Source organism: Mytilus galloprovincialis, chromosome 9 (genome assembly GCF_965363235.1).
Source record: "Mytilus galloprovincialis chromosome 9, xbMytGall1.hap1.1, whole genome shotgun sequence".
In the NCBI taxonomy this organism is placed as follows: Eukaryota; Metazoa; Mollusca; class Bivalvia; order Mytilida; family Mytilidae; genus Mytilus; species Mytilus galloprovincialis.
The window spans coordinates 89,485,891-89,495,146 of NC_134846.1; the positions used below are offsets into that span (position 1 = coordinate 89,485,891).

Below are 9,256 nucleotides of genomic sequence, written 5' to 3' on the forward strand. Positions count from 1 at the left end.
AAAACAATACAGCTTATAACTTTACAGTACAGTTGGATAGACAAATAGATCTAGAGGGATATTGGATGGTTGGACTGACAAAAATAAGTCTCAAGTATAAGGATTCGTCGAAACACATAGAGGATATATACGTTTATTCAAACGTTTTTGATGAGAGTTTTGTAGGCTCTTCCGAAAAATCCCTTCTCCGAAAAGTTTACATAAAGAAAGATACAACGGAGCAATATACCGTGAGTAAACAGAAACACTTTAAAACAGACTTATTATTTGGTGTCCCTTATTACGTTCCTGTACGTCTAGCACGATTAAATCAAATCCATATTTATATAACTGACGACACGGGAAAACTGAGTTCATTCATCAACAAGGACTCCAGCGTGACACTTCATTAAAAAAAATATCCATTTCTACAATAATGTTCAATTCACCGTACGTGAGTGATGCACTAGCATGGGAAGAATCAATAAAGAAAGCGAGTAATCGAAAGAAGCGTTTTAACAATCAGTCTGGAGTGGTTTGTCGAGACGTTACAGAAAAAAAACGTCGTTTTGTTTTGCCAAAAAACAAATTACAGACCAATGAGCCTAAAGTAGAACAGATTGCTTCAACTGTTGCAATTGAAGACCGCGCAGAATCAGACCTTAAACTTCAAAAACAAGATAAAACTCCGTACGTTAAAAACAGAAAATTCATTGAAATACCAAACAGTATAAAAGAAAAAACTTCCAAAAATCAAGGCAGTCGGAACGGAAAATCCAAAGGAATAAGAACAACGACAGGGTCTAAGAAAAGAAAATCAAAACGAATCAAAACGAAGGTAGGATCGAAGAAAGGAAAAGCTCGTGGGCAGGGGAAAAAGACTAACAGAGTTCGTAAATTAGATTTCGAAACATCACCATCCATTTTTGAAAGAAAAAGATAAAATAGCTTATTTGAACGAGGAAAACACAGAAATTGATATTCCAATGGAATTAGATTTATTTAATGAACCTAAGAACCAAGTAGCAGTTGGTAAAATATTTTACACGGAATCAAGACCACTTTCTAACTTTACATCAACAGATGCTTCTACAGTGGAGTTTTTCATTTCTGGACAGGGCCCTGAATACATGGATTTGAGACGGAGTAGACTGTACGTTCGCGCTAAGATCGTCAAAGGTGACGGAGATGCGCTTGATGACACGGATACGTCTAGTATTATTAATTTACCACTTCAAACCATGTGGTCTCAAATCGATGTATATATGAATAATAAACTTGTCTCCGTCAGTACTTCAAACTATCCTTGGAAAGCTTACCTGAAGACGATTTTGAACAGTGGATCGGTACAGACGGGGGAGAAAAAGTAGAACACGATGATAATAAAAAAAAAGAAGAAAAAACAGTTAAAACGTTCTCTCCAATGATTGAATTTTCTATACCTAAAAGGATGAATAAACGTACTATGGAACTTTACAAATTCGTGATGACTCAAAATAAGAACGTATTAAGCCATAATGAACATGGTGAATTAATCGTCAAAGAGGAATGCATACCGGGGTCACACATTACCGACCTGATTCGCCACTATGTGTGTCCGAAGAAAAACCCACCAGCAGGGGTTAAAAAGTTTAAAGACATTTTAGAAACACTACATATACCAAAAAGACTAATATAAAGAAAAAAAAGTGTCAGTTGAAACAGTCAGGTGGATTATTCGTTGAGAAAAAAGGAGGAAGACGTGACGTTGTACCCGGCTTGAAAATTACAAAGGAAAAGAGACAGTGGTTAAAGTACTGAATTTATTTGTTTTTTTTTTAACAATTACTATATACATTTTTCAATAAATTGTAGTAAACAAATGTTGTTTCACTCTCTTTTGTCAATATCCGTAAGGGATGGTGTCATAATTGTCTAACAAAACCCGTTTATTGTAAGTAATACAGTACTTTTTGTTTTCCTCTCGACTATATATTTTGCTATGCGTTGCAAGATGAATGATTTTGCTTGATTTGTTAGTATTTTACACGCACTCCTATCACGAGCAATCATGCTTTTGGTGGCATCGAAATTCACTATGTTAGAATTCACAAAATTCAGAGTAAATCCTTTCACAATAGCTCAAGAGAAATTGTGTATTTAGTTTATTTAGACATTCTTACTGGTTACGAAAAGTATTCAATTAGGAACAAAAACATTCCCTTAGTGATTTATCACCAACTTTTCGAGAATTTATCTTGAAATATCACTATTGGTGAGTAAACTATGACCAAATCTGACACTCAAGAAAAAACCAATATGGCGTCGTATGCCGAAGCCTTCAAAAACGGACCTAAATTTGATCAATCTGATGATTCTATATCCTCAGTTAAGCCAGTATTCATTGAAGAATCTGATGTATTTGGAGATATACCAAAACCACATTTTAAAAGTTTGTATCTGACAATTGATGAAATGTACAAAGCCATAGGTGCAGTAGTACCTAGAAGATCGATCAAGGGTCTTCAAAGGATAAGAGGTCTATGGCGGATATACCTGGATACAGAAAAAGAAACAGAATGTTTGCTTTCTGACAGGCTTGAGCTTCGGGGGAAATCTATATTCATATATTCTAGAAATCCCCGCGTTCGGTTCGAGGAAAATTCTACAGATGTTAAAATACATGTGAAAGATGTACCGCTCTCAGCGGATGATGGACAAATTTTGAGAGCGCTAGAGGGGTACAACTGCACAATTCTTAAACACTTCAGGGAAAGATTTAGATTCGAATATCAAATCACCGACTGTCAGACAGGAGATCGAATTGTCATCTGTGATGGCCCATTAGCTAAGGCAATTCCCAAACCTATACCTATTGGGAAATACAGAGCCACAGTACTTTACAAAGGGCAACAGAACGACAATATCAAGTGTAACAAATGTATGGAAACTGGTCACAAAACCAGAGACTGCCAAAATGATTTGAATTGCAGAAGCTGTGGAGAATCAGGCCACAGACAGAACGAATGTACAAGCGATTTATCCTCAAATCATGATCATGAACAAGAAAACTCTAGCGTACATGATGAAGATCAAAACGATCATTGTGAAGCTTACGCACAACCTCAGATAGAGGAAAATGAAGATCCGGAGGCTACACAATCACTAGTAGACATAGTTGAAGCAATACCAACTACATCCATTGAAACAGAGCTGCAACAATCTCAATCAATCCTAACAGGGATTGTCACTAACAATAGTGAACTGTTCAATGATATTCCAAATTTAAAAGCAGCTAGACCAAAAGTCATACCTGCTCGCAGAGAAAATAACAAACCTGCAAACACAGCGAACAAATCTAATGGAATTCCAAACAAAAATTCTGAACAACAACAAATCACCAAATTCACAACAACTCAATCTTCGTCTCAACGCCAAAATCATGGTACCCCAGTGAAACCAACAACTAGCAGTGGACTTGAAAAGTCACCAGTTACCCCTACAGAAAAACTTCATGATGGTGCTACAAATAATAGTACAAAACGATCAAGAACCACGAAAAAAAAATAATTAATCTGTCTAAGTGTAATCAGCAGTCAATACTAGTGAACACTGTAATATTGTATTAAACCTATTTTATTATATATTATAAAAAAAAAAATAAAAAAAATGCAGTTGTACATAATTATATTTGTTCTGTCTGTACATATTGAGCTTTTTATATTTTATCCATATCTGATGAGGTTTCAACTTTTTGGAAGCCAATGTTCAGTGAGGACCAGTCAAAATCGGTCACCATCATCTTATCCTAAAAATAAAGATAAGAAATGTTTAATCAAACACATTTTGGCAATAGAGCAACAAATAAAAATCTTCAAGCAAACAATTTTACAATATATTTTATTTGTCAAAAATTCAATCCTAGAAATATTCAAAACCCAAAAGTTAAACTTTGTAAAAGTAAATGTGGTTATAATGAAAAATTTAAACCAACATACCATTTCTACAAATACAAATATTTTAACAAAGCTGATTCTCATGATTTGTACTTATAACACAATTGTTTTTATTTGTTATACATGTAAATGTATGTGTATATGCAAGCATGTGTATATACAAATGGTTCTTTTTAAATATGTTTTGATTATGTATTTCAAATTGAAGTACATATGTGTTTATATTTATATGAGCCCAACAGACACTGAGTGTAGTCAAGTTATGATGTACATGTCAATGACTGTTTGTGAAGTCACAAGGATGACCCAAATAATGACCTTGAGGTCAAAGAAAACAACACATTTTTCTCATTTTTGAATGTAACTTGTAGTTATATGTCTTCAATAGAAATAAACTATGTTTATAATAACACATGTAAAACCAGTAAAATTATATGTGCAGGATGGACAAATCATCCTTTTTGTAGAATGAATTTAAACACAAAAAGTACAAGTACAGGTAAAAAAATTAATAATGTCTGTAAACATTATTTATAAAGTTAATAAGTGTAAAACTTGTAATGATTACACAATAAACACATTCAGCTACAAATGTAAAAGAATTATAAATATCTTACTCCTATTTATAATACAAAGAACAAGTCGATTAATAAATAAAAGTCCCTTTAAAAATAAAACACCTGGAAAAATGTCTATTTATAGTCTCTGTGAAGGTCCTCTAAAATGTACCCTAATTATTAACACTCCAAAGGGGATTTACCTAAGTTTACTGAAGCATAATGGATGTTACAAATAAATATTAAAAATACTCACCAACTATGGTATTAAACAAACATCTTCATATCTGTACAGTAAATTGTAAAGGCTTACAACAACCTGATAAAAGAAAAAGATTGATTGAATGGTCGAACACCCAAAAATGTGACATTCTTCTTATGCAAGAAACACACTTTACAGATAATTTGATAAACCATTTAAATACTGAATTTGAAGGCAAACTTATACTAAGTAATGGTTCTAGCAATTCAAGGGGAATTGCCATATGGCTGGAAAAAAAACTAAACTTTAAAATTATAGATGACTATAAAGATAATGAAGGAAGGCTATTGCTTGTTAATATTGAAATAGATGACACTATTATAACAATAGCTAACATTTATGCGCCAACTAATCCAAAAAGCAGAAATATTTTTTTTAAAACTGTACATGCTGTAATCATGGTAATAGAAGAAAAAAGGTTGGGTCAATTAATTCTAGGAGGAGATTTTAACGAAATTTTATCCCATATTGATTCAAAGAGCAAATCTAAGCACCAAAATAAAAAAAACCTGCTCACAACTTAAATAAACTTATAAAGTTCCTTAAACTAAGTGATGTGTGGAGAAACAGAAATCCAAACAAAATTCAATATACATGGAGTAGAAAAGATAGATCAGAGTCGACAAGAATTGATTATTTTTTAATTGCTCCTGAGGTATTCAAAAACTGTGTTTCATGTTATATAAGACCAATAGTACTACAATACACAGATCACAACTGTGTTTCCTTAAAAATAAATTTAAGTAGAGGACAAAAAGGAAGGGGATACTGGAAACTTAACAGTAGTGTACTTCAAAATGAAGACTACATTGAAATAATTAATAAGATAATAAAAAATTATAAAAACAAGGCAAAAACTAAAACTGAACTTGACATTCTGTGGGACAATTTCAAAATTGAAGTTAGAGACCAGACAATCAACTATTGTAAAATAAAAGCTACAAATAAAAAAGACCAAATCAGCCAGTTGGAAAATCTGTTAACGGAATTAAATAAAATTATAGACAAATCATCATGCAATGACAAAAACAAAAGCAATTTAGTACAGAAAGTAGAAAATATAGAAAATGAAATAGGAAAACTCTATAATGAGAAAATAAAAGGTAATCGAATAAGGGCAAGGGTAAAATGGGTTGAAGAGGGAGAAAAACATTCAGCATATTTTCTAGGGATGGAAAAATCTAGACAGAGTAGAAAAACAATAACCCAATTATATGATGATAAGGGTCAAATTACAAGAGATCAAGACAAAATATTAGAATTAGAAGCAAATTATTATAAAAATTTGTACTCTACAAAAAATCCCGAGATAGAAGAAACAAAAAAGTATTTAGAATCTCTAAAAGAATATAAAAAATTAAATGACTCTGAAAGTAATACTTGTGAAGGGGAAATAACTGTTGATGAATGTAATGATGCAATTTTTAAAATGAAACTAAATAAAGCTCCTGGGCTTGATGGATTAAATGTTGAATTTTACAGAAAAATTTTGGGAAGAATTAAAAACTTTTATAGTCGCTACTTTTAATTATTGTTATGAAAAAGGAAAGCTATCAAACACTCAGAAAGTAGGTCTAATATCCTTGATTTATAAAAAAATGACCCTCTTTCACTAGATAATTATAGACCTATAACTCTTTTAAATTATGATGCAAAATTACTCGCTTATGCATTAGCACAAAGATTAAAACCCCTGCTACCCAAAATTATACACACTGACCAGAAAGTATATGTAAAAAATAGGTATATTGGTTTTAATATTCGACAAATACAAGATGTAATAGATTACTCTGAGATTTTTAAAATAGATAGGGCAATCTTATTCCTTGACTTTACAAAAGCATTTGACTCGTTAGAATGGGACTTCATGTTTGAGACTTTAAAGAAATTTGACTTTAAAAATAATTTTATTAGGTGGGTTCAGACAATGTACTCCGATATTAAAGGATGCATTATTAATAACGGGTGGGTTTCTACTCGATTCAGTGCTTCACGTGGAATCCGACAAGGATGTCCGTTATCATCCTTACTATTTGTTCTAGCAGTAGAAGTAATGGCAATTAAGATAAGGGAAAATAAAAATTTAAAAGGACTAGAAATAAAACTAGACGGAAAAAGTAATACTCTGAAAATTTGCCAACTAGCAGATGATACTACTTTATTTCTTCAATCAAAAAAAGATGTTACTCTTGCAATTAATTTAATAGAAATATTTGGTACTTTCTCAGGCTTAAAATTGAACAAAACAAAAACTGAAGGGATATGGCTAGGCCAATTGAAACACTGTCGTGATAAATGTGAAGATATAAATTGGTGTACTACACCTATTAAAAGTCACAATAAACAAGAATGTCAAAAATTAAACTTTGAAAACCAGCTTTTAAAATGTAAAAAAAATAATAACTGATTGGAGTAAAAGAAATCTAACTATCATAGGAAAGATAGTAATCATCAAATCACTTGTTTTGCCAAACCTAACATATATTGCATCAAACACTATAATTCCTAAAGAAATGTTGCAAAATTTTAAAACTTTGATATATAATTTTATATGGAAAGGCAAAAAAGACAAAATAAAAAGATCAACAGTTTCAAAAGATTTTTTGGAAGGTGGACTTAAAATGACAGACATTGATGTTTACATAAAATCACTGCATATCAGCTGGATTTTAAAATTAAGTGAAGATAAAAATGATAATTAAACAATCATTCCAAAATTTTATTTTAACAAATTAGGGAAAAATCTTCTTGTATTCAAAATGAATTTAAAAAGTATTAAAGACATTGATAAAAATAAGTTACAAAATATGCCAGACTTTAACAAGCAACTAATTAAAGATTGGATTAGTGAAAAAGGAGGAAACACAAAATATCCCAAAAGATTTTTTGAAATAAGAAAACAATTTTTGTGGGGAAATGATAATATTAGGTTTAACAGAAAATGTCTAAACTTTGACGATTGGATAAAAAGTGATGTAATTACAATAAATGATATCATTGATGAAGAGGGTAAAATCTCTGAAACAACCATCTTATCTAAGCTTAAATATAAACAAAATTGGATAAACCAAATATATATGTTAAAAAAGGCTATTCCAATGAATTGGAAATTAATTCTTTGTACTGAAGAATCCATCAAAACTAAAGTTAAAGTTGTTAACGACTTAAAAATTAGGTACACAACAATAACTCCATTAACGAGCACTAGAGAACTTTATAAAATGTTCAAACTAAAAGAAAATCATGAAAAATCGAACGGTTTTCTGTTGTGGGAAAAATTATTTGACAAAAATTTAAGTTACAAGTTCAAAAATAACTTTGTTATCATTTTTCAATATCTCACTGATAACAGATTAAAAATGTTTAGATGGAAACTTATACACTATATTCTGCCATGCAATGAACTATTAAAAAGGTGGAAAATTACTGAAGACAACTTATGTAAGCATTGTAAAGAAAAAGATAACTATGAACACTTTTTTGTCAACTGATTATTTAATACAGACTTCCTAAAAATAGCAATGAAATTAATGAACTCCCTAGGTATAGACAAAAACATTATAAGTCTTGAAAATCTAGTAATAGGGTACAAAATTGAAGACTCAGCATACTTTTATATTAACTACATACTAACAATAATATCCTTTTCATTATATAAAGCATATTATGTCTCAGAAAAGAAAACAAAAAAAATGAACATTTTGAAAAATTTTCCAAAAAGAAATTTCAGCTTTTATTGAAATGAACAATTTTAATAACAAAAATAATAGTAAGACAATTCTAAAAACAAATAGATTCATTGAAGATTTAAAAAAAAATCAGAATTAAATCAATTTAAATGTTTGAAACATTATTTTATAAAAAGTAAAAACATAGTAATTTGTAAACACAATTGTTAATTGTTTACAAGCCATATATGGTCATGTTTATTTGCAAGTTCAATCATGCATGTCGGCATATTTGTAAAATTATTCATAAACATTATAGGGAAAAAAAAGATAAACATGTGTAATCACGATTATTTAATAATTTATTCTAGTGTAGACAAATTGTGAATTGTGCACGCTAAAATGAATGACTTATCTTGTGTAATACATATACACGACGACATACAATAGATCAGTAGAAACGTAAACAAAAATTGCATACTTACCAAATTTTATAAAATAAGTTAAATCCTGTTTATATAAGAATATTTAGACACAATCAATAATGCGATAACGCACATGCTTGCTGAAACAACACTAACTATGCCCAATTTTTTTCAATGGAATACGGATCATTTGATAAAATCAATAACGGAAAAGTTAATGTATAAAAAAGGGAAAGAAATTATTTAACAAAGATCTGTATGTGTATTCACAATATTTATTTTATATAATTGTGAAATCAATTGTACTATAGATACTAATATTATGAATAAGTTATATCTTACCAAATAGTGCTTCCCTAAACTATTAGGTAAACTAACATGAGGGATACTAAGTTACAAGCTGTAAACTTAGTAAATTGTTACAACAAAT

At 30.4% G+C, this 9,256-nt stretch overlaps 1 long non-coding RNA gene across 1 annotated transcript; it reads right to left on the reverse strand.

The window, feature by feature from the left end:
- Positions 1–3,576: 3,576 nt before the first annotated feature.
- On the reverse strand, positions 3,577–9,012 carry LOC143047101 (uncharacterized). Its single transcript, XR_012969407.1, has 3 exons — positions 8,887–9,012; positions 4,728–4,790; positions 3,577–3,766 (listed from the first exon to the last, which is right to left on the reverse strand). It is a non-coding gene; the product is annotated as an uncharacterized LOC143047101 (long non-coding RNA).
- Between the last annotated feature and the right edge of the window lie 244 nt (positions 9,013–9,256).